General features: G+C 41.3%; 1 protein-coding gene across 4 annotated transcripts in view; it reads right to left on the minus strand.

Annotated features, from left to right (window-relative positions):
• FGD3 (FYVE, RhoGEF and PH domain containing 3) overlaps window positions 1-27,120 on the minus strand; it is a 106,243-nt gene that overhangs the window by 55,677 nt on the left and 23,446 nt on the right. Inside the window, exon 2 of one of the 4 annotated variants that reach the window (XM_087887834.1) lies at window positions 8,127-8,592. The exons of the other annotated variants lie outside the window; for them this stretch is intronic. The gene's annotated coding sequence lies outside the window, so the exon portion shown is untranslated. The remainder of the gene's footprint in view (window positions 1-8,126; window positions 8,593-27,120) is intronic. 4 annotated transcript variants of the gene reach the window in all.

Genomic DNA, 27,120 nt, shown 5'->3' on the forward strand with positions numbered 1-27,120 from the left:
CTCCTAATCAGCTCAGGCAGCTCCAGTGAGAACAGCAGGGGCAGCCCGGAACGCAGCTGGGCCAGCCAACAAGCCAGAAAGTAAATAAATGGTTATAAATTTATTTATTTATTTAAATGGTTAGCATAGAACAGGGGCAGGTAGGAGGGCCCAGCCAGCGATCAGAGATAAGGGTTCGCTCAAACCCTTGCGACCATGCAGAGCCCACCACTGGTACCACCAGGCAACACTCCTAGCCAGCAGGGCCCAGAGCATGTCAGAAACGATGGTATGGATCAGTGGTGGGTTTCAAATTTTTTTACTACCGGTTCTGTGGGTATGGCTTGGTGGGCATGGCATGAGTTGGTGGGCGTGGCTTGGTTGGCGTGGCAGGGGAAGGATACTGTAAAATCTCCATTCCCTCCCCATCCAGGGGAAGGTTACTGCAAAATCCCCATTTCCTCCCGATCAGCTGGGACTTGGGAGGCAGAGAATAGATGGGGGCGGGGACAGTCAGAATTTTTACTACCAGTTCTCCAAACTACTCAAAATTTCCGCTACCGGTTCTCCAGAACTGGTCAAAACCTGCTGAAACCCACCTCTGATATGGATGTGATTGGAGAAAGATGGTCCCTCAAATAACTCAGGTCCATGCCAAATTCATGCTATCTAATGTCCATTACTAAACATGTATGCTGCCTTTCAGAAAACTTACAATAAAATGAATAAAAACTATCAAACAGTTAACTTGATGCCATAAAACAGTGAGCAAACACCCATACATTCTCTCAGCATAACATAACTACAGAGATTATTATTTGCTTCAAATAAGCACTGAATTAATAATAGCAGATTTTCAAGATAATTTTTACATTGGAAGACGTTTCAATGCTATATAATGCAGTGAAGTTCAATTTTAAATGCATCTCAGAAGCCACCAAGTGCTATTTGCTATGAAATTCCTCATAAAATTCTAACATTTGCAATTACCTTGTACTTAATGATGTTACGGAAATTAATATGCCAGAAGCAAAATAGCTGTCTCTTTTTGCAAAGCCTTTTCAAAAAGTGCCTGTCAAAGACTGATATGCATATTCTGGAAACACAATAAGGAAAAGGAATGGTGCTGGAGAAACTAGATAAAGGCAAGCAAAGGGACTCTAGACAATTTTTGGGGGGAAGGGAAGGGGAGAGCGAGAAGCAGAATTGTATACAGTCCTAAATAAACTGAGCCCCAAAAGACACGAATGAATAGGCACAAATAAGTCCTTCTTGAAAACCACACTCATTTCAAGAAAATGGTTTTTGGCTGTAAAATATCCAAGATGTTACTTTTTCACAAAGTTTAAACAATTGAACTGTTCAGCAATAATTTCAAAAGTAAATCCACTTCAAATGTGAGTTTTGCAGTTTAGAATCACTGTCTCTACAACCCGTTCATAAAACAAATCCCATAATTTTCCTTGTTGGCTTGCTCTTGACTCTTCTCAGAATGAAGTTCTAAATCTGGCTCAGAATTAATATGGTTCCACATTTCCACTCCTTTCTATCTAAAATGCATGCTCGTTGGCACAAAACTGCACCTGCTTACATAGTAAGTTTTATACTACTGGAATACAAGGAAATGTAACCACAATCCAAACACCTGATAGGTCCCTTATAGTAAATGTCATTTGAGTTTTATAAACCTGATGAAATAGGTTTCCTCCATTGTGGCAACTCTCCTCTACAACAGCCTCCCACCCAGAGTCCCATGGGTCCCATCCTGCAAGGCTTCTACAAGTCTTTAAAAACATAGCTTTGCTCCCAGCTTGGGTTTGGGCCAGTGGTGGGTTTCAAATTTTTTTACTACCGGTTCTGTGGGCGTGGCTTAATGGGCATGGCATGGCTTGGTGGGTGTGGCTTGGTGGGCGTGGCAGGGGAAGGATACTGTAAAATCTCCATTCCCTCCCCAATCCAGGGGAAGGTTACTGCAAAATCCCCATTCCTCCTGATCAGCTGGGACTTGGGAGGCAGAGAATAGATGGGGGCGGGGCCAGTCAGAATTTTTACTACCGGTTCTCCGAACTACTCGAAATTTCCGCTACCAGTTCTCCAGAACTGGTCAGAACCTGCTGAAACCCACCTCTGGTTTGGGCCCTTAGGGAGCCCATGACAGCTTTTATAAGAATTTTAGATATTGTTTGATTCAGACTGTTTTTCTCTTCCTTTATAATTGTGTAAACTTCCCAGAATCATTCTGGAGTTGAGCAGCCTTCCAAATCCAATGAATGCATGAATAAATAAATAATAGTATAACGTCATAAGTCAAGAGTTACCTGATGTATAAGCTGGCTTTAGAAGGAGGCATGGATCTTGAGATCACATTGCCAATAATAGATGGTTTATGGAAAAGACAAGTGAATATCAAAAGGATCTACATATGAGTTCTATCAATTACAGAAAAGTTTTTGACATGGTAGAAAACAATAAACTATGGTCAGCTTTGCCTGATCTTGGTATCTATCCCAAGATCATAAACCTGATTAGACTTATCAGATCACTATACACCGATCAGGAGGCAACAGTGAGAACACTCTATGGTAACACAGAATCGGTAAGGGAGTTAAGGATGTATTTTATCACCATTTTTGTCCAATCTGTATGCTGAAGTAAGCGAGTGGAAATTAGGAAGACCTGGAAAAATGTTCTGGAAAATTAAGGACGAAGGTGAAAAAGTAGGATTGAGGCTTAACATCAGGAAAACAAAGATAATAACAAGCTGCATATCAACATGAGATGTTTATAATCAACAAGGAAGAAATTGAATTAGTCTGAGAATTGATCTTCCTTGGATCAAAAATTGTTCATGATGGCAGTTCTAATCCCAAAATTAAATGTAGGAGAGACTTAGGCCGCACTGCAATGGTTAACATGAATAAGATCTGGAAAAGCAGAGACATTGATATAAATACAAAAAGCAGGCTACTTTTATCAATAGTCTTCCCTATGATAATGTACGGATGTGAAAGTTGGACACTAAGAAGAGCTGATTGAAAAACTGATGCCTCTGAATTGTGGTTCTGGTGTAAATGATTGCATATACCATGGACATCCTAAGTAACCAAGAGAGAGGTGCAGAATTGTATCAAACCAAACATATCACTAGAAGCCAAAAATCACAAGAAAATATCTGATTTACTTTGGCCATGTCATGTGTGTAAATTCATTAGAGAAGTCAATGATGCTAGAATGGTTAATGGAACAAGAAGAAGGGACAAGCAAAGAACATGCTAGCTTGATAATATCAAAACTGATACAAAGATGAACATCCAAGAACTGAAAGAAGCTGTGCTTGACAGGGTAGCATGGACAGCACTTGCCTATAAAGTTGCCAACAGTTGGACAATGACTGAATGATTAAAACAACAAATAATAATTTATAGTACTAAAACCCGTGGGTATCTTTAACTTTTACTTAATAATGCATATGTCAGCTTCTCCCACCCTAGCAATACCGTACGCATGGTCCAACCCCTTAGCAAGTATATAGCACAATCAACTCTAAAGAATACCTTGAACGTACACCATTGTATATTTAGTTCTTCAGCCTTGAAATTGTTTTATCCCCTCATTTACTGAACAATGGTTACATAAAAGGAATAAAGAAGTAAGATGCAGTCAGGCCATCAATGGCTTTCCAGTCCATAAAAAACACCTATCCTAGCCAACAATGGCATTTATATTGCTAGTTAGCCATCCATGTCCTAATTTAACCAGGGTAACTGTTTTTACTTTTTTAAAAATAGTGCTTTTTTAACTATTCGAGCAACCAGTTAATAGACACTGTCATTAAAACAACTCTGAATAAACATAAAGTACTGAGAAGTACTCCATAAATCATGCAAGATCAAGTATCCAAATATTGACATAAACGTAAAAGTAAAGGTTCTCCTCGCACATATGTGCTAGTCGTTCCTGACTCTAGGGGGCGGTGCTCATCTCCGTTTCAAAGCCAAAGAGCCAGTGCTGTCCGAAGATGTCTCCGTGGTCATATGGCTGGCATGACTAAACACCAAAGGCGCATGGAACACTGTTACCTTCCCACCAAAGATGGCCCCTATTTTTCTACTTGCATTTTTCACATGCTTTTGAACTGCTAGGTTGGCAGAAGTTCGGACAAGGAACGGAGCTCACCCCGTTATGCGGCACTAGGGATTCGAACCATTGAACTGCTGATCTTTCGATCGACAAGCTCAGCATCTTAGCCACTGAGCCACCACATCCCTAAAATATATAGACGTAGCTGTCCTCAAAAATGTCCAGGCAATCTACAAAGCAATCAGTGGATTAATTTAATAAAATCAACAGAACAAATTGGTTCTCCAATCCCAAAGTACAGGGCCACAATCATTGGAATTATACCAATGTGAAAAATAATTCTCAGAGTAGCAGAAGAAATTCAGCCAACCATTTAATGTAGATCAACATTGCTATGAGTGCTGCCTGAACACTAAATTGTTGGCCTGAAAGGTACAACAGGAAACCTTTTGCAAAAATCTCTAGTCATTCAAAAATGAAGAGTATGCTGTTAAATTTAAACTTGCTAAGTGAAAAAAATACCTGAAACACAGCTATTTGCAAAATAGGTCATTTCACTGTAGCCACTCAGACAGCAGCTCTTTTAAGAACTAGAACTCCAAGATTAGATTACCGAACTGATATATTTTTTTCAAGATCATATTTAGGATAATATAATCTAGGAAGGTCATCTCAATAAAAACTGCTCAGATCCTACCTTTCTTTTTGTTCTTTCTCCTTGTCGAGCAGAAACAACATTTTTAGTCGTTTTCTCATTTCTTTCCTCTATTCTCTCTTTGCTAGTAGAATCCTTCTTTACCTCTTCACCAAGCAGGGAATTTTGCTTGCTCACTTGTTGTTTTTCCCACTCCTTACCTGGCAGGGAAACCTTCAGGGCAGGGCAGCCAGATCCCGCTCTTCTCATGCAGCTCCAGCCTTCCAACCAGTCTTCCTTTGCTATGGCTTACCTCCCTGCTGATTTGGTGTCTCTAAATCAGCATTCTTCCACAAGAGCTGGAGATGGTGAGTCCTGTAGTCCTGTTGTCTTGTTCAACACAATGGGGTGTGAGGATGAAAAGGCAACTGCAGACACTGGCTAGAAACACCACAGCTGAAAGACACAGTGGGCCAGGCAAGGCCACTGCCAGACTACTGCTCTTCTTGGCAAATTTTTGTGGCCCAGCCTAGATATAGATGTTACTCCTTGCTGGCATGCTGTATAGTCATGTAAAATTGTTGATGGCAGCTGTCTGCATAATCAGACATGAACAGGATCCAAGTTTCTGAGAATTTGTCAAGATAGAATTTTTGCATGGAAGGCAGTGTCTGAATTAGATTTGGTGTCTCTAGCTCAGTGGTCCCCAACCCCCGGTCCGCGGACCGGTGCCGGGCCGTGGAGTACCTGGCACCAGGCCGCGCAGCGGCCGGGGGACATGAACGCTGCAGCGCAAAGGCTCCTGGGCCGTGCGCAATGGGCCGTGCGCAAAAGCTCCTGGGCCGTGCCCCCACCCCTGCGCACGCTCAGCGGGCCGCGGCGATAAAAAGGTTGGGGACCACTGCTCTAGCTAATATACTATGCCTAGGACTCTGACCAGTTCCAAATATGACCTGTAATTCACAACCTTTATAATGGTATTGAATTATTTTCTCTTTTTAAGCTAGACCATGACAATCGCCTCTTTCAATCACTTTCAGTTCATTTAAAAGAGGGTGAAGCTGCTTAGAGGGTCATGACATAATGTGCTTGTTAACATATGGTACAGAAATATACAAGATTGCTGGAGATGGGGAGACCAATGTAACCATTCAGCAATCCCCGTACAGTGAGCAGGTGTTTCTTCTCTTCTTCAGTGATCCTGATCTATGCTTTAGTTTCCCCAATTGCTCAAGGGAACTAAGAAGCAGTGGTATAAATTCAGGGAAAATCTGTAGAAGATAGGCTAAAAATCTCTTTGTGATCCTGACTACAACTCTTGAGTTTACCTTTGTCTTACCTAGTAATGCTAACCTTGTGCACTTTTTTCCCAGTATATCCATGTTTTATGGACTCAAGAGTGGGACAATCTTGTGAAAAAGAGTATACAGGGATTTATTTATCCATTTATTTTGATAAATTAAGGCATGATCATCTCACCAAATTATAATCCACCCAATCCTGTGAAATACCTTCAATGGAGTCTTACCTAAACCACCTGCGAAGTCTCTGGTTAAGTGGAGAAACAAACCCTGGATGTCCCTGCTGGAGGTATACTACTGTTCTACCTATTAACTATGACCTAGAAAGGAAATATAAGCACTTATGGAAGATTGTATTAGAAATTTCTTAAGATTTTCATGATATGTATAAGCTATAGTTGGTCACCTCTGCTTTCTAATAACAAAAGTAACACAAGTTCCTGCCTAAAAACTCAAAGAAAAATTAAATTTTCAGCTCTTACTGAAGCCTTCCCCAAATTTCAGTCCCTGGAACTGTAGATCTTAGAATTCTTTTCAAGCTGATACAATTTCTGGATCCTAATTTTTATTGTGATACTAATATAAATGACACAAATGCATACAATATTCAGTTACAAAAACTTCACCTCTGAAAATATTTCTGATCATCCTAATTTAAACAGTCTTCCAAGCCACTGTATCAACTCTGGTATAATACCAGTAGGCCTGATGCTTTTTAATATATTGTCATTAGTGCAGCTGTTGCAACATCTTTATCCCTAGCACCTTTGTTATTTTCACAAGCCCTATCTTTTTTTTTAAACATACTTGAATAAGCGCCACATAAGATTTCTAGAGGAACAAGTGCATGTTACTGAATACTTTACATAAAAGCAAAACTGAATGTACAGGCACATTTTAAAATATTGTCTCATTCCATTCCCTAGATCCATGCTAAACAGAAGATGATGAGGCAGAGGCGAGATAATGCTCCAAGGTGTAAGAGAAGCAGCAGCATTTTATTTTATAATTACTATGATTTTCATCAATTCCAGAGAGGTGTAAGATATCCTCAGGGCACTGGGATGCAGAAAACAGGAAATCCAGCCACCTCAGCATTTCATCAACACCACTTAAGTCGGCAGGAACCCTGGTTCATAAAGTTATTGCACATTATGTATGTTTATTTACATATCTAATGAAAACACCTTGATTCTTAAAAACACAAAAATTTAGAACTGCCCTTTGTATAAATCACACATATACATACTATTTTCACATTTGCCAACGAATGTGCTATTCACTTATCAAAAGAGAATTGAGAAGATAGATTGTATACGAAACAACATATACCGGTAGTACTTTAAGAATCAATGATTGTGAGACCATAATGAAATGATTCACTTCTATTATTTTTCATTATAAAATGAATGCGAGAACATCAAGGGTTTCATGGAATTGTAAAAAAAAAAATATGGTGAAATACAAAATATGTTGTCATGGTGATTCACCAATTATGATTTGCTTCTGAATTTTAGAAAAGCAGTAGATTTATATTGCCATAATTCAAGCTAACCACACATTCTTCCAGTTTTATAAACAAACAAAAAAATGAAAAGGATATAAAATCCCAGGGACAGAATCAATATCAGCTTTTACATTCAAATAAAGGTACATTATTTTTTTTCAGTTATTAACACATCTACTTGGATTTTGAAAAAAATGTAATCAATGAACGTCAATAAGCAGTAATGTGTATGTATGTCTGTATTAGTAATACACAGCTAATAAAAATGTCAGTCTACCATTTTTGCATCTTCTGAAAATATAAGCTTAAACCAATTATAATTTTGAAGAAAAGTATAAATACCTATGTGACATTTTTTAAAAAACAGAACAATAAAGTGAAACATGCCATTAAAGAAAAGCAGCAAGAGACATATAGCATTCAAAGGTTATTTTGTGCACACAAGATCTGAAAGAGCAAATACAGCAGATTGCACCTTTGTTAACATTAAAAAGAAATTTCTAAACACGAAAGAATCTGACATTAAGACACCATAGTTTTCAAATGATTCTTAGATAGACATGAACAAATGTACAATTAAAAAAAGAGAGAGAGATTTGCAATACATCACAGCATGAGCACTTACCAGCAATTTATCAGCTTAAACACAACCAGCCATCTGGCCAGATTTTCCTTGAACTAAATTCAGGAAATTGCCCAGCTGACTGGATGCAACATCCATTCTGATCAAATCTATCCCAAAGTTAATCAATTAATTAATCAATTTAGATTGTGGTTCCTTTAGTAAACAACATAACAGTGGGTTGCATGTAGGCTGCCCCGCAGTTCCTTTATAAGTAACTCGTCTTAAAAACAAATTGTCCATGCATACTGCTTGCATATTCTTTTATATTAACTCAGAAGCTGTAGATATACAGTGAACTCTTCACAATGGCAGCCTGCATGATGAAAAAAGCAAAAGTAGTTTTCAGTCTGCAGAATGCCTTAAAACGGTTACCATGGAAATAAATGTGGAAAGGGGAGGGGGGCTTCTCTGATGACAAATGCTGCTTCTAAATAGAGAGAAGCCTTGAAGGGAGGCTGAATGGAAGCTGTGGAAGAAGAAGAAAATTTACTATTACTACCAGGCTGAGGCGGCCACTGGTTCAAGATTTCTGTTCTTTTACTCTGAAATTGTACTAAAGTCATATTTTAAAACGCACCTAGATTTACCACAGAAGAATAGGAGGAAAATGCTTAAGGCAGTTTCCCCAACTTCTCAAAAACTAGGACACCCGAAATGGCTTTATTTGCATTGACAAAGGGATGAGTGTCTTTATGCTGATTTTTACAATTGGAAATAAGAGCACTGGAGAAAACAAACTGCAGGATTTGGTAAAAATAATTAAAAACTTAAACTGAGGCATAAGGAAGAACATGTTCTAGTACTTAATGCTATGGGTGGTTGTTTTTATAGGCATTGCAGATGCAACATCTTTTTTTTTTTTCTAAATGAAGATCAATAAATACTGGTCAGTTAGCAGGGAGGGTGGAAGAAACTAAAAACATCACTTTAGGAATACACAGCAACTCATTCATTGCACAGGAGTTTTGCTCGGTATAGTCAACATTTTGAGCCCAAACTGGACCTCCTTCTGGTTTCATTAAAAGCCAGCTGAAACCATTCATGTCCCATTGAAACTTTGTATTCAAACCTCCCCTCTGTCTCTCTGAATCACATTATGGGGGAGGAGGGAGTCATGGATTAAATTTAGGAGTGTTAAGAGAGGGGAAATACATACAATTTAAGACTTTGGATGGTTTGGATTAAATGTATATCATTTTAAATCTATTCACAAGAATGAAAGAAACTGCACTTTTAGTACTGGAAAGGGAGGTGGGAGAAAGCTAGAATAAAACATTTGTGTTATAGCAATTTTAGAAAAAAAATCATTGCTAACAACAATATGTGTGTGTCCTTTCATTAAAATACCTGCCAATAAACAAAGTATTTGATATTACTCTAAAGCTTATCCAGCACCATACAACACTTAATTCTCATAATCTTCACTGAAGGTAATTAAATTATGATGAACCTGATATAAAACATTGATCCATTTAGGATTTTTATTAAATAGAAAAGCAGAAGTCTGCCAGGCAGAGCTAAAAGTCAACTGTGTGGTGGAAATATATCTCAGACGTAGGGCCCTAAACATTCTCCTGAGGGGAAGTTTTTCTCATATTCTTTGACATACCATAGACAAGCTGGTTATATCAGTATCGCCCTACAGGACTGAACTGATTATTGATTATTTCAGTAAAAGGATAATAGTGACAGTATCATTGTTCCTTAAAACTGTCATTATAACACTAAGAATCAGCTACAGCTTTTTAGAGTTGCAGGTGGCACTGTTCAGTAAAGAACTGTTGTTGCTTACAGAATATACTTTGAATTTTAATGTGTTAATCTTGTAGAATTTTGCAATCTTGAGCAGTGCAAGTAGCTTCCAGAAGCAGCATAGCAGAATTATCTCATGATGACACTTTCCACTTCTGTCCCCAACCCCAAAATGCCCAGATTATTATGAAAGTGATTTGAATTTTTCTGACTTGTGTTATATTAAATATTATATTCAAACATAATCAAGGAAAATTGTGAATTCAAACATAATCAAGGAAAGCAAGGACTGGAGCTCAGGAATTATAAAGTACTGTAAGTATCTACTATACCTTTATAAGGAACTATTCTGAAACCCAACCAAGATTGACATGTTAAACTACAATTTAAGCATATTTGATCCATTTCTATTGGTCAACGGATTTTCATTCTGCATTTACAAAACTCTCTAACTTTTTCTTCCTGCAAATTTTCAGAGTCACAGTTACAGTGTTAACAATGTTTTGGCAGTATTAAAAACTGTGAAGAATAACCATAACTTGTCTTTAAAACTATCTCTGACACTTAAAAACACTAGATTTAGAGAGCGTAGATTAACAACAGTGATAAAAAGATAATAAAACAACTGCCTAGCTTGGCAACAGAAGTTCTGCTCCCAATTGTGATTGTAAATTGGGCACTATCTGTAAATCATATAACTTCTATTTCCCTGTTTTATTTTTCTATGGAGTTTCAGGATAAATCTAGATACCCAAGAAACACTGTATTTGGAATAAGTTCTACAAAGTAAAAAGGTTTGCTAGTTGGAAGGAATATGGCATTCCAGCAAGGGTGTCAGTGTTCCAGAACAACCCAACTCCAATTAAAAACTCCAAAACAGGCATTTTCTCAAAGTTCCTGTTTATTAGAGTAGGTATACTGGCACCTCTGGGAAAACCCGAATCTGATAGTTCTGGGTTTTCCCTCAGTAAATCAAAATCCCAAATCCAGCTGCCTGCACCCATCAGTCCATCACATGGCCCAATCATCATCTGTCCCAACCTGAGCCATCACTGCAACCACTCCTCCTCCAGATGCAGGAGCACCATGACCTTGACCGAAGGGAAGAATGCTATTATGTCTAACTACAAACCCTCTATTAGATCCCCCACTCCTATTTTCCCAAGCACAAGAAGGTGGCAGCGTGGAAGTTTCTGGGATTAATATGGCTTTCTTTTGTTTGGATTTCCGTAAGGTTTTTTACAATTAGCTTCGATTTACTTTTATTGATTTTCAGTCCGGCCACTTCTCCAAATTCTTCTATTTTTTGGAACAAATTAGGTATAGATTCCATAGGATTTTCTGTCAAAAACACTAGGTCATCAGCAAAGGCTTGAGCTTTGTATTCTTCTCTATTGATCCTTAAACCTTCAATTCCTTGGTCTTCTCTAATTTTTTTCAACAGGATTTCCAATGATAGAATATATAGTAAGGGGGAAAGTGGACAGCCTTGTCTGACTCCTTTTGTTATATTAAATTTGTCTGTTATGTCATCATTCATAATTATCCTTGCTGATTGCTTGGTATAGATTTCTGCTATAATTTTCCCAAATTTTTCTCCAATTTGCATATTTTGTAGTTGTTCAATCATAAATTTCCAATTTTGATTATCGAAGGCCTTTTGGGCGTCAAGAAAAAACAACACTGCCTGCTTCTCCGGGTGTGATTCATAATATTCTAGAGCATTAAGTACTATTCTCATGTTGTTCTTTATTTGGCGTCCCGGCAGAAATCCATTTTGGTCTGGGTGTATATATGTATTTAATACTGATTTGATCCTTTCGGCCAAGATTGCTGCAAATATTTTGTAATCGGCATTCAATAATGAAATAGGTCTATAGTTTTGTATTAACTGGAGATCTGTATCTTCTTTTGGAATGATTGTTATTATGGCTTCTGTCCATGAATTTGGTATTTTGACTTTCTCCATAGCTTCATTATATAATCGCAACATATTCTGTCCCAATACTTCTTGCATTGTTTTGTATAATATGGCTTTCTAATCTGACAAGGGGTCTATGACAATTCACCATGGCCACTTTGCCATGGCCAACTCACCACAGCTAACTTGCCACAGCCAACTCACTGCAGGACAAGAGTTACACTAATATCAAAGGAATGATGGAATAGAATCATTAAAGAAAGGATGCAAAAGGAGGGGAAGAATGAAATGTGAATGGCAAAAATTAAAATATTTTTTATTTATTTTAAATAATTAAATAGAATTGTTAAATTGTTCCACAGCAAGGTGTCTCATGGCAAGTTGGCTGTGACAAGTTGTCCCGTGGTGAGTTGGCTGTGTTGAGTTGATTGTGGCGAGTTGGCTGTAGCAAGTTGTCCCATTTTGACCCAGCAGAGCCTCAAGCTTGTGTAGGTTGTTTATCAGTACATCAGGGATTCATAACATTTCTGTGTCATGGATCCATTTGAGAGTCTAGAGATCTCTTCTTGAAAAAATGTCTTTTAATGCCTAAAATAAGCACATGTAGAATGTATTATAAATTATAAGTATGCTCAAATTCAATTATAAAATATTATAAAAATGTAATACAGTAATTGCGATAGAATGTAGTCTGGATTCCCAGAAGGGCGGGAGGGCATTCCAGAGGAGCAAAACGATAACTCAGTTCAGATAGTTTGTGTGACAAAAAGAGGATTAAAACAGCTCCTCTCTAATAGTTCTCAGAGTGTATGCTTTATGGGGGTGTTAATCTGCTTTTCTTTGGAAGATTCTGTCTATAGGTGAGGAGCAATAAAGAAATTTGCTTGGAAGTATCATGACTTGGAAGAGTCATGAACCCCTGAAAATTATCCACAGACCCCAAAGAAGCTGTGGATCAGTAGTGAAATTCAGACGACTCTATCCGGATCACATGATCCGGTAGCGCTGCGGTGGGAGGTTCTGCCCACCAAGTCCTGTTTTTGACCCTCTGTGCATGCACAGAAGGCTCTATACATGTATGGAGGAGATGCGCAAGAGAGTAGCATGCAAGCACGCTCACATTTGCGAACCGGTAGTGAAAGTAAGCAAATACCACCCCTGCTGTGGATCATATGTTAAAAACCCTACAATATAAATTCAACAGAGAGGGTGATATCCTTTTTTGGTTGTTTGCAGGAATCAGTGATTAATTACTCCAATTCTGAAAAATGCAGGTATATACCATTAAGAAGCTACTTGTATTACATGTAGAAAAAGTGCTTCCCAAGGGTTTTTTAAGGTCAATTTTTTCTGTATCTGGAGGTGAAGTTTATCTTAATTAGCTTTCTCTTGACTTAGCAATATTTTGGAAAAGTGACATCATTTAATGCTGACGTACCAAGTAGCTCATCTGGTTCAATTAGAATCAATTTCCCAACAAGAACATATTGGGAAACTTTACTTATAGCCACTCATTATCATGAAATTATGGGGAGTATGGTCAGGAGGCGATATTTTATCACAATGCCCCCAATATTATAGAATAGACTTGTAAGAGAATAAACACCATCTGCCCTCCTGCTACATGATCCCCCAGACATACAGACCATACTTGCAGCTGATAAATTGAAGACAGGAAAGAGCTGGAAGTGTTTTTTTGCAACCATCAGAATTTCTTACAGGGGGGAGAAAAAACAAGACAGTAGTAATTGTTGCTGGACTCAGAGAAAGAGGAGGGAAAAAATGGTTAGTAAGCAAAAGCAAAAAAAAAAAACCAAAAACCTGTTTCATACTGCTGGAAAAATGGAGGTTCTTGGATGACTCCAGGTCACTGAAGATGGGTCAGTATAGAAGTTGCTATGCACGAAAAAAAGACACTGCAACATGGGATCAATTTAACCAACACAGATTCCCCAGAGAAGAAAGAAGAAGATGATAGATGAAAATGAAGACTCATGAGTAAGTTTGAAGTTCTGTTTGTAGGCAGGTTTCAAGGAAAACCTTGAGTAATAGGGTTTGAGAACTCAGAAATAGGTAATAAGTATACTCTTAACCATAGCTTAAGACTGGCACACTGATATAGCGGCAGAAGTGTTATTATTGCAAGCAGGGAGACAGGTAATCTCTGAAAGGTACAGCCATTAGGCCATACATCAATTTCCTACATTACAAGTCAGAAGCAAGAAGGGAGGAAGATCAGTTTGTATGCCAGGGGTCAGCAACCTGCGGCTCTGGAGCCACATGTGGCTCTTTCACCCCTCTGCTGCGGCTCCCTGTCACTCAAAATATGTGTCACAACTGCCAATGTACGACACCCACCAGCATGCGATTTATTGAGCTTTTCAACCCCCAGTAGGCCAACCATGGATAAATCCAAGAAAAGAAAAATTTCAGAAGAAAACAGAATGTTTAATTCAACTACATATGCTAGTTTTGTGGCCGCTCAAAAAATAGTCAGGCACGGGAAGGGTTTTGTGGCTCCTGGTGTTTTCTTTTCTGTGGGAAATGGGTCCAAATGGCTCTTTGAATGTTTAAGGTTGCAGACCCCTGCTTTAGTGAAATGCTACTTACATATTTAGTCATGCACAACCTAAAGAGAAAATAAACCTTTTATATCTTTAAAACATTACAAGGAAAACCTCTGTATTGCTTTTCAAGGAAATAATTCTGGGCTGTTTGAGCCTAAAAATCCCCCTCTTAACCAATCTCCAGGAAGCCAAATTAGTTCTAATATTGATATTTCAGAAGCAAGGTGAAACACTCTTTTGTAGAGCTTTTTTTTAATTAACTGAGAGACCACCACAGGAGTGTTTAGATTGCTCTGATTAGATTACTGGTTTTAATTTTTTATTTCATTGCAATTATATCATGGATATTTTACGCTTACATGTAATTTATTCATGTATACCACAGAAAGTTAAATGATTGCATCAGTTCAGAAATCTAATGAATATTTAACTAATATTAAAAGTAACATGAAGTCAGGGAAAACATAACATTTTCTTTTTTATATATATATAGGTAGTTCTTGACTTACAACAGTCATGTAGTGATCATTCAAAGTTACAATGCCATCGAAAAAAGTGACTTATGACCATTTTTCACACTTACGACCATTGCAGCATCCCTATGGTCACCTGATCAAAATTTGTAGCTGACTCATATTTATACCAGTTGCATAAACTATCATAGTTTATGCAGGTCATGTGATCACCTTTTGCGACCTTCTGCAAGCAAAGTCAATGGGGAAGCCAGATTCACTTAACAACTGTGACAAGAAAGGTTGTAAAACGGGGCAAAATTCACCTAACAAATGTTTCACTTATCAACAGAAATTTTGGGCTCAATTGTGCTCGTAAGTCGAAGACTATCTGTTCCTATACATTTACCTATATTCCAGAAAGTTATACTACAATGCATAAGCCAAAGTTCTCATTCAAATGACCAGGCTCTAATTATCCTATATTGGACACATGTGAAGACCCCGCTCTCTAGAGAAGGTTCTAATGCAGGGAAAGAAGAAAAAGGGAAAGGGAAAGGGAAAGGAAAGGAAGAAAGACTTAGTTACAGAAGCGATGAGTGTACTATTAGGAGTCATGAAAGAACAGGTTAGGGGTAGATCATCTTGAAGAAAATCTGTCCGTGTGGTCCCTAGGAGTCAAAAATGAATTGATGGCACATAATCATCACCACTATGCTTCTTACTCCTACGTCATGCTTTAAATTGATAGTATGACCTGAAAAAGAGAATTAAATATACCCAATGTATCCCAAACCAAGAGATCTAGTCCAAGTTAATTAAACTGTCTTTTGTTCAATTCAATGGAAAATTTAGAACAAATTAATTTTAATTCTGTGCATCTTTTTCCTTGAAAGAATCATGACCTTTTCCATTTATTCCACTAGTTAAATAACTTTTGCTCTTACAGTAGTAAACAGGGGGCATTAAAAAGATTTTTTTTTACAAGAACACTAACTGCATATTTCCACAAATTCATTCACGTTTTAGGCTAATCCTGGATAAGAGAGTTACCCAAAGATAGTAACCTATATGTTCAAGTAGACTGCCTGATTTTCTCCTCAGTCAGCTTCCCAGCACTTTTCTTTTTTTTTTTACACCAAAATTTTTCCAAATCCTTTAAAAAAAATGTGCAAAGCACGAGCCATTAAATGTAATGTGGCATGATCATAATTCTTCCCCCAATTCCATTTTTATCTTAAATAATCTCCATGCACGTCTCGGGGGAGGTGCAGCTGAGCTGGAAGCACTGAGGATGTAGCACAAGCAATTCCAGTATGCAGCTGCTCCTATATCTGGCTCTCTGAGGATTGATCAATCTTTTTTTCTTCTGGTCTTCGAATTCATGTAAGTTAAGGCTTATATTAATGATAATATTTAACCACCTAGTCTTCTGTCAGCCTCTTTTTCAAAAGCTTCATTCTGCAAGTGTTTGAATATTTTCTAATGACTCACATTACGTCCCAAATATCTAAGCTTTTACTCCCTCTTAATATGGTGTTTGGATCAAACAAAATATAGTGGGATAATAACCTCCCATAATTTAGAATGCAGCTCCATCCAAAGTAACCAAAAGGGCCAATGTTCTTGGCTGTTTAGTGATATACAACTCATTTTTTGAAAGATTTAATCTTAGAGTTTATTGATCCATCCAAGCTCCTAATAGCCTCCAGATGCTACCTTTGATAGCATCCCCAAATTTATTTATTTATTTATTTTTTACATGTATTTATATGCCGCCATTCTCCCGAAGGACTCAGGGCAGTGAACACAAGTTAAGAAACAAGTACAATAAAATCATAATTTAATCCAAATAATTAATTAGTAGTAAATAATAAAGCCCGGAATCAGTCTCAGCCTATTTGTTTGAAAAGCCAAGTCTTCAAGTCCCGATGGAAGGAGATCCTTGATTGATCTTAGTGCCATCAGAAGACTGATAACATCTCATCCTATAATAGAACATTACTTCCTAGCCGGTTTGTATAGATGTTAGATACTGTGGGCGAGAGCACCGAGCTTTTTGATGCCTCACAGAATAGTATCCATGGCCTCAAACATAACCCTGCCCCTGCCAATGACTACATACATTGATTCAGGTAGAAGCAGAACTCCTGAAAATCAGCATCATTATCTTTTCTTTCTTTCTTTCTTTCTTTCTTTCTTTCTTTCTTTCTTTCTTTCTTTCTTTCTTTCTTTCTTTCTTTCTTCTTTATTGGCCAAGTATGATTGGACACACAAGGAATTTGTCTTTGGTGCATATGCTCTCAGTGTACATAAAGAAAAAAATAAAATATATTCGTCAAGAATCATAAGATACAACACTTAGTGATACTCATAGGATAATAATAAGCAATCAAATCATACTAGGAAACTATAAAAACAATATAAGTTGTAAAGATACAAGCAACATGGAGATAGGTACTAGTAAGGATGAGAAGAAGAATAGTAATACAGTCTTAGTAGTTAATTTGACAGTGTTGTGGGAATTAGTTGTTTAGCAGAGTGATGGCATTCGGGGAAAAACTGTCCTTGTGTCTTGTTCTGGTGTGCAGAGCACTATAGCTTTGTTTTGAGGGTAGAAGTTGAAATAATTTGTGTCCAGGATGTGAGGGGTCTGTAAATATTTTCACAGCCCTCTTTTTGACTTGTGCAGTATACAGGTCCTCAATGGAAGGCAGGTTGGTAGCAATTGTTTTTTCTGCAGTTCTAACTATCCTCTTAAGTCTGTGTCTGTCTTGTTGGGTTGTAGAACCAAACCAGACAGTTATAGAGGTGCAGGTGACAGACTCAATAATTCCTCTGTAGAACTGTATCAACAGCTCCTTGGGCAGTTTGAGCTTTCTGAGTTGGCGCAGAAAGAGAGCCACTTTGGTCTAGTACAGGGTTGTCAAACTGGCGGCTTGCGGGCTGATTGCATCACACACAGGCCACGCCCACCCCAATTCTGCGAAGAGGAAAAACATTGAGAAATGTCACACGACAGCAAAGTGATGCCGCAAGTTTGACACCTGTGGTCTAGTGGTTAAACACTAAGCTAGGAAGCAAGAAACTGTGGGTTCAAGTTCCACCTTAGCCATGGAAGCTAGATGGCTGATCTTGGGCCAGTTACTCTCTGTCAGCCAACTGATCTCACAAGGTGATGATTGTTGTTGTTGTGGGGACAATAGGAGAAGAAAGGTATATTGGACACCTTTGCTGCCTTGAATTATTTGTTAAAAGGTGGGAGATGATAGATAGATATAGATAGATAGATAGATAGATAGATAGATAGATAGATAGATAGATAGATAGATCCCAATTCATATTGAAATGCAATAGAGTATCATGCATGATACTGAAAGTGACAAGAAATTTAAAAATGAAAAAGGATCCTGCATCATTCTTGTCTAATTAGACTAGCGGACTGCTGTTCTCCCTCAAAAATGTAAAACAGGGGGTGCCACAATGTCATCACAGGAGGTCCACAAAGGCTTGAAGAAATGTTATGATTTAAATATTAAGTCTTAGGAGTCCACGGCCACAAAAGATATTTAAAAGGGGTCTGTAGTGAAGAAAAGTTTGAGAAACACTGACCTAAAGCAGCCACTGTTCTATGTTTGAGTCTGGATTCTGACTAGCGGGAATTGAGATAATTTGTTTTCTCCAAGAGTCTCTGTAATTGAGATATCACCACAGGAAGTTCTTGGCTTACATCCATTTGTTCATCCATTTGTTGCATTCCATTCTTGAAAGTTATGGTGGTGCTGAAAAAAATGACCAGTCCTCAAAGTTCCAGCTATCGCAGCACTTCTGCGATTATGTGACTGCAGTCCAGATGCTTCGGTGTTCAGTTCACAATTACGATGTTGCAGGGAGCTGAGGTCATGTGATTGCCATTGTGACCTTCATGCACAGCCTGTGCTAACACTCCCCTGATTCTCACATGGCCTAAACAGGCCCTCCCCCAGCTTCTTCCACAGCACTCCCATACTCCTTACCTGGGACTCTCACCTCTTCTTGCTTAAATGACCCATGCATCTTGGGGTTATGACAGCAGTGGGGATTGCCAGGAATGCTGCGATCTGACACCACTCTTTATCACCACATCACTTAGCAATGGCAATCTATTATTGAACTCTATTATACAGGTATCGATGCTTTCCCCTTTTCTTTCTTTGTTAAAAAAAACACCATTTTATGTTTTTTGATGCACAATAATTTTCAAATTTCTCAAATAACAACTGCAACTTCTAATTATCAGATTCCTTTTCCAACTGGAATGATTTAAACATTTTTGTTACCCCATCACCACAACCAGCACCACAGCCTGCAGGAACAATTGGAAACTCACTCTCTTTATTGCCATATAATACAGTTCAACCTTTATATCCAGTTTCTCCAGTTTTTTGCCACATTAGCAAATAATCTAATTTATCAGGAGGCTCCAGCTGATGCAGTATTAGACTAACATTGTTAAAAACTCCTGACTTCTGACAACATATGGTGTTAGTACAAACCAAATTCAAAGATTGGTTTTGCACAAGTACAGAGCTGTTTGCCCACCCCAAGCTGTCTCCTTTTACCTACTATTTACATTCCAGTCACAAATATTACAATACAACTCAAACAATCCTCAGGAAAAGAAAGAAGAGTTTGAACTATGTATATAATGGCATTCATACTACCATTCCCTAAAAAAAAAAAAGTTAAGAAGAATGTATTTTTTCTTGACAAGGCCTAGTGTCCAACTAAAATATGCATAGTGCTGCATATAAATAAATTATGGTAGAAATTCCACAGCAAGAAATAATTCTATATTTTACATTTCATTCCCCAGTTAATAAATATTTAGTTATAAATACTATGCTTAGCAATGTATCTCTGTAACAGTACACTGCTAGGGGTATCATGTTTTTATGTGCCTATAATTTGGCATTGCAACAGCTTAAATATTTATTTGCTACAATATATAAACCATAAAATTACTTGAAAGAACTATGGTACTTTAGTTTAATGGAAAATAATATTACAGTATTAGCAGTAAATTAGTGGAAATAAGTTGTGAATAAACAGCATCTGTAAAATTTCTTTCAGCACATAACTAGCTTCACTGCCCAGTAAATACTGGACTGCCTGCATTGTATGATTAAAAAGTCAAAATGGTAGCCACAATAATACAGGTAGTCCTCAATTTATGACCACAATTGAGCCCAAAATTTATGTTGCTAAGTAAGAAATTTGTTAAGTGAGTTTTGCCCCATTTTACAACTTTTTGCCACATTTGTTAAGTGAATCACAGCTATTGTTAAATTAGTAACACGGTCATTGAGTAAACCCAGTTTTCTCATTGACTTTGCTTGTCAGAAGATTGTAAAAGACGATCACACAACACTGGGACACTGCAACCATCATAAATATGAGTCAGTTCCCAAGCATCCAAATTTTGATCACATGACCATGGGGAGGCTGCAACGGTCGTGTGAAAAACAGTCATGTCCCTTTTTTTCAGTGCCTTTGTAATGGTCACTAAACAAACTGTTGTAAGTTGAGGACTACTTGTACTCCAGAAACTCTATTTGGAGTTTGTGTATGTGGTGCCTTTTCTGACCACACCCTGCAAATGCTCCTCCTTATATGTTGAAGTGGCAGCTGACACTAAAAAGATTGGAATTGCAACATATAAAATAGTATGTAAAACATAGCTTTATATAGACTTCATTTCCTTAGAGTCCTGCGGAAAAAAATCAGGTGGAACAACGGCTGATGACCTCTTTCTGTCGGTCCACTGTAGAAAGTGTCCTCACATACTGCATTACAGTAGGGTGCACTGGTTTAACTACTGCGGATAGGAAGGCACTACAGAGAGTGATCAATTCGGCACAAGAAACCATTGGTTGCCCTCTAACACCACTAGATGACATCATCAGGTCTCGCTGCTTTAGCAGACTAAAAAAGATATTCGGAGATGATTCACACCCTGGTCAGTGTCTCTTTGCACTTCTACCATTGGGCAGAAGACATAGAAGGATAGCCAGCTGAACAAATAGGTTTAAAAATAGTTTCTATCAATGGGCTGTCAGACTCTTAAACACAACCACAATCACTCCATGCACACGCGGAAACGTATGATTAGTTTTTCTTTTTCTTTCTTTTTCTTTTTTCCTCCTAATTACTTGCATAGGGATTATTATTCTTTATACTATTTATGTTGTTCGTATTTTTTGCACCAGTGAGGCTAAAACCAATTTCGCTGTATTCATGATATACAATGACAGTAAAGGCTATACTATACCATAGCTAAAGAAGCTTGACTCTGGGTGATGTCATGGACACACCTTGGCAGTTTTCTTGAAAATAGTACTGTAATAGTTTGCCACTGTTTCTTCCAGGATATATTTCTGAAAATATTTTCAACAATATATTGATATATATTGTTGAAAATAGTAACAAAAAGAAAATAAAAAACATGCAATAGAAATAGGAGTACTATAACAGGGCCAGAGGTGAGCGTCACATAATGTAACAACCGGTTCACCCAGAACCGAAAAGGTGAGCATGCACGGCATCAAACACATGGTGATTATATAGGACGGGATAGCACCAAGGCAGGTGGGTGGGCCCAGCCGCTGGTTGGAACTACCGGTTTGTCCGAACCGGTCCTAACCAGCAGCAGCCCACCTCTGAACAGGGCAGGGATCTTAAATCTTAAATACTTAGAGCCATTTGGACCCGTTTCCCACAGAAAAGAAAATACTGGGAGTCACAAAACCTGGGTGGGCAATGCCAACTCAACATCACTCCCACCCAGTCACGACACTCCCCCCAGCCACACCTACCCAGGTGGCTCCTGGGTAGCCAGGTGGCTCCAGGTGTTTTCTGTGGGAAATGGGTCTCTCTCTCTCTCTTTCTCCCTCTCTCATTTTTCTCTTTTTCCTCTCCTTCTCGGTCCCTCCCTCCCTTCCTCTCTTTCTTTTCTTTCTTTCTCTCGCCTTCTCTCTCTCGTTTCCCTTGTTTCCCTCTCATTTTCTCTTTCCAGCTCTCTCATTTCTGTGTCCTCCCCTCTCTCTTCCTTCTCTCTCTCACATTTCTCTTTTTCCTCTCTCTCATTCTCTCCCTCCATCATTTTCTCATTTCTCTTTCTTTTTCTCCTTTTCTCTTTCATCTTTATCTCTCTTTCCCTCCCTCTCTTTCTTCCCCCTCTCTTTCCCCCCCTCTCCCTTTCCCCCTCTCGTGTGTTCCCTCTTGAACCATTTCCAAAAACAGGCGAGGGATGGGGGTTTTTTTGCTGATGTTCTTTCTTTTTCTTTGAGTGCTTTTTACCATATGATTTAAATCAAGAGTCATTTCAGGTTCCCAGATAAATGAAGCTCTTTCGTCCCCCTGCTGTGGCTCCCTGTCAGCTGGCTATCCCCGCCCCTCGTCCTCCCAGTCACACCTCGCATGGCCTGAGAAGGTAACAGCAACAGTGGGGATGGAGACTCGCTCCATATTCCAGAGTGGGAGGGAAGCGCTCTTGTACTTGCCTCTCATCTTGCGGGTGTTTCTTCCAGTCCTTCTTGGTGCTGCACCACCTTGGTCGCTCGGGGAGCTGCCCGACTTTCTCTCCACCCAGAGACACTGGCCTGGCCTGGCTGCGGCTGATGCTCCGCATCGTAATGGGCTCCAGGAGGAGGAGGGGACACTGTCTCTCCCATTGTGAAGCGTGCTAGATTTAAGTGTGCTGTGCAAGGTGCTGCGAGAGCAGCGAACAGGCCATGGAGGTGGTGAAAGCAGTGGGGCCAGGCCAGTGCTATAGACCAGCTACTTTCTCTCACCACCTCCATGGCCTGCTCACTGCTCTTGCAATGCCTTGCGCAGCACCTTTAAATTTAGTGCACTTCACAGTGTCTCAGGGCGGAGAGAAAGTCATGCGGTTCCCAGAGGGACCGAGGTGCATGCAGCACCAAGCAGCACCGGAAGAAGGACCCGTGAGATGAGAGGCAATTACAGGGGTGCTTCCTTCCCACTCTGGAATATGGAGTGAATCTCCATCCCTGCCGTCGCCCTTACCTTCTCAGGCCACATGAGGAGTGACTGGGAGGATGAGGGGTGGGGACAGCCAGCCGGCAGGGAGCCACAACAGGGGGACCAAAGAGCCGCATGCGGCTCCGGAGCCGCACATTGCTGACACCCGGGATAGGGCAATACAAGAATGCCATCTGTATGACAGTACAGCAGTACCAATTGTGCTTAGGGATATTTTTAAACAATAGATTCAAATATATTTGAAAGTAATTCCTAGACCCACAGTTTCCAGTGATGCAATAGTTTTGCCAAAATGGACATTGACTTACCTGAATGTCCTTTTTCGGAACGCTGCGTATACACTCCAGCATTGGGAAAATCCTCTTCTCTGACAGCAACTGAGAGAACTTTTTTACACTTATCTACCTACTCTGTGCTCTCTCCACGCCCCCTTTTGCACCCGAATCCCCAGTCTTGAACGAAGACACAACAGGTGAACCACAACAAAATTTATTAACACAAAACAACCACAAGCCAACAAACGAAAAGGGAGGGAAATGGAGTGTATACGCAGCGTTCCGAAAAAGGACATTCAGGTAAGTCAATGTCCATTTTCCAGAACGCTGCTACTACACTCCAGCATTGGGACATACCCAAGCCTAACTCCCAGGGTCGGGCAAAACACTAGTCACCCCAGAAGACCCAGACACCACCGCCTGCAAAACACGTCGCCCAAAAGACGCCTCAGCCGAAGCGTAGGCATCAATCCGATAATGTCTTATGAAGGGCGACAAAGAAGTCCAAGTAGCCGCCCTACAGATGTCCAACACCGAAGCCTGGGTAGCCCAGGCGGCCGAAGTAGCCGCACTCCGAGTCGAATGAGGTAAAATGTTCCCAGGAACAGGACGACGCTGATTCTCATAAGCAGAAGCAATACAGGCCTTAATCCAACGACCAATCGTAGTCGACGACACTTTCTGACCCATGGATGCAGGATGGAACGAAACAAAAAGGGCTTCCGTCTTCCGAAACGCCGCCGTCCTACGCATGTAACGTCGCAATGCCCTGCGCACATCCAGAGTGTGCCAAAGAACCTCACGGTGATGTCTCGGCGATGGACAGAAATCCGGAAGCACTAACTCCTGCGCCCGGTGAAACCACGAATTAACTTTGGGCATAAAGGCAGGGTCCATCCTCAGGACCACAGTATTAGCATGGAAAATACACAAGTCTTTCCTAACGGATAAGGCAGCCAACTCAGAAATGCGTCTAGCCGACGTGATCGCCAGAAGAAATGCAACTTTGAATGACAGGAACTTAAGTGAGGCGGAACCCAGCGGCTCAAACGGAGACAATGTGAGAGCCTGCAAAACTAAAGATAAATCCCAAGAGGGATAACGATGAACCGTAGGCGGTCTCAGGTTCGTAGCTCCATGAAGGAACCCCTTCACCCACGGATGATGAGCCAAGGAAGTGTACGGTGGACAGGACAACACAGTTGCCAGGGCCGCCACCTGGCGCCTGAGAGTGGCGGGAGACAAACCCCGTTCCAAACCCGCCTGTAGAAAGATGAGGACATCCTGAACCGTTGCAGACGTAGGATCCACATGATTAGTCGCACACCAACGGCAAAAGGCCCTCCACGTGGCTTCGTAGATCCTCGTCGTGGATGGTCGACGGGCCGACTGAATCGTACCAATCACCGTATCCGGCAAACGGCCTTTCTTCAAGAGGACGCGCTCAAATGCCAGACGGCCAACTGCAGCCACTGGGGCTCGGGATGACGAATGGCCCCCTGACACAGCACGATCCGATGTGGAGGAATCACCCACGGGTCTGTCACCGACAGCTCCACAAGATCCGCGAACCACGGCCTGCGGGGCCAATGTGGTGCCACCAATAACATCTCTGCCCTCTCTGCCATCATCTTGCGGACCACCTGCTGAATCAGTGTGACAGGAGGGAAGGCGTATAATAGACCCGCTGGCCAACGACACCGCAGAGCGTTTGTGTCTTCTGCCCCTGGAGCTGGATACCGAGTGATGAACCGGGGAAGTTGGGCGTTGGTCGGACTGGCAAACAGGTCTACCAGAGGTCGTCCAAAGCGAAGAGAAATCTCCTGAAATAGACTGGGAAGCAGCTGCCATTCGGCCTGGTCGATCACTTCCCTGCTGAGCCAATCCGCTCGTGTGTTGGCTTTCCCCGAAATGTGGTCTGCGAGGATGGACTCCAGATTTCTCTCCGCCCAGTTGAACAGACGTATCGACTCGAGCATCAACGTCTGTGACTTCGTCCCCCCTTCCCGGTTTATGTGCGCTTTGGCAGATGTATTGTCCGTGAGAATCAGGACGTGACGGCCCCAAACCAGCGCCCGGAAATGCAGAAGGGCGAGACGAATGGCTCGAAGTTCCAATAGGTTGATGCTCTGTGCACGTTCCTCTGGAGACCATTGTCCTTGGCCCACCTGGGCACCCAGGTGGGCTCCCCAGCCATGGAGACTGGCATCGGTGGTGATCACGACCCGGTCTAGTTCCAGGAAATCGCAGCCTCGCAGGATGGCCGGTGACTTCCACCAACTCAGTGACAGTCTGACTTGAGGAGGCACTAACACTGTCCCTACGGAGTTGGAACTGCCTGTTCTCTGGAACGGAAGAAGTAGCCATTGCAGTGGACGAGAATGTCTGCGTGCCCACGGAACAATGCGGAAACACGAGACCATCTTCCCTAACAATCGTGATAGAGTCAATAGAGGAGCCTTCCTCCGGGTCAGCACTTGGCCCACAAGCGACTTGATGTTCTTCGCCCTCTCTGAAGACAGGAAAACCTGACCCTTCTCGGAGTCTATCAGGGTCCCGAGATGTAAAATTGAGGTCGTGGGGACGAGCTGGCTCTTGTCCAAGTTGATGGAGAATCCGTGCTCCCGGAACGCCGAAAGCACCCTGTCCCTGTCTTGCGCCGCTTGTGTCCTGGACGAGGACAGGATCAGAATGTCGTCCAGGTAACATAACACTCTCACCGGAACGGCACTGAGAGACGCGGCCACTACCGCCACCAGCTTGGTGAAAGTCCTGGGAGCCGAGGAAAGACCGAACGGCATTGCACAGTACTGGTAATGCCTGCCCGCATACTCGAATCGCAGAAACTGCCGATGCGAAGGAAGTACTGGTACATGCAGGTATGCCTCTCGTAAATCCACTGACTGCATCAGGTCCCCTCGGCGAATGGATGCCAGAATGGACCGAAGAGAATGCATCTTGAAACGACGGTAACGTACCGCCCGGTTCAACTCCTTGAGGTTGAGAATGCCTCTGACCCCGCCCGAACTTTTGGGAACCAAAAACAGAATCGAATAGAAGCCTGTCCCCAGTTGGTCCAACGGAACCGGTTCTATCGCGTTGATCTCCAGCAGGTGTGCTATCTCTTCCACCATCAGGCTGCGAGAATCTGTGGATAGGGGCACTGGGCACCGGATGAACCGTCGTGGGGGCCGATCCGTGAACTCGATTGCGAGGCCCTCCGAAATCGTGCGGCGCACCCACTCGTCCGGAGTGGACCGGGCCCACTGATGACGAAAGGCCCGGAGACGTCCCCCCACTGGCCCCGGAGTCGGTGAGTCATTTGCCCCTTCTGAAGGGCCTAGAAGTGGACCCACGATAGGGGCGCTTGGAGGAGGACTGAGATCTCCCACGCTCTCTGAAACGCTGTCTGTCGGAAAAGCGATCTGGAGCTTGGAATGACTGCCGGTAAGTTGAGGGGCCTCCCTGCCCCGAGTAAGAACGAAATGGCTGACGCTGCGTGTAAGGGGTGTAACGCCTGTCTTGTCTGCGAAAGGACGAGGGCATAATTTTGCGTTTGTCTTTGTCCTCCACAAGGACCGGCTCCAACGCCGTGCCAAACAGGTTCGGGGCTTTATACGGGGCCGCCGCCAACTTCCATTTGGTTTTCACATCGGCCTTCCACGGCCGTAGCCAGAAAAGGCGTCGCGATGTGACAGATGTCGCCAACGCCCGCGATGCAAACTTGACAGAATTCAACGAAGCATCCGCCGAATATTCTGTGGCTGCAATGATCTTGTTAATATCGTGGCGCAAACGGGTATCCTCTGGAGGGAGCCGTTCCCGAAGTTGGCGCAGCCAGATCAACGAGGCCCTATTGAAGAATGAAGTAGCCGTGGCAGTTCTAACAGTCCAGGCCACGGCTTGATGAGACCTACGAAAGGCCAATTCGGTGCGCCTGTCCTCCGATTTGAGCCCCTCCAGCGGATCGGATGAGACCATCGA

This window comes from Pantherophis guttatus, chromosome 2, assembly GCF_059756535.1.
Source record: "Pantherophis guttatus breed Tessera chromosome 2, ASM5975653v1, whole genome shotgun sequence".
NCBI classification, from domain to species: domain Eukaryota; kingdom Metazoa; phylum Chordata; class Lepidosauria; order Squamata; family Colubridae; genus Pantherophis; species Pantherophis guttatus.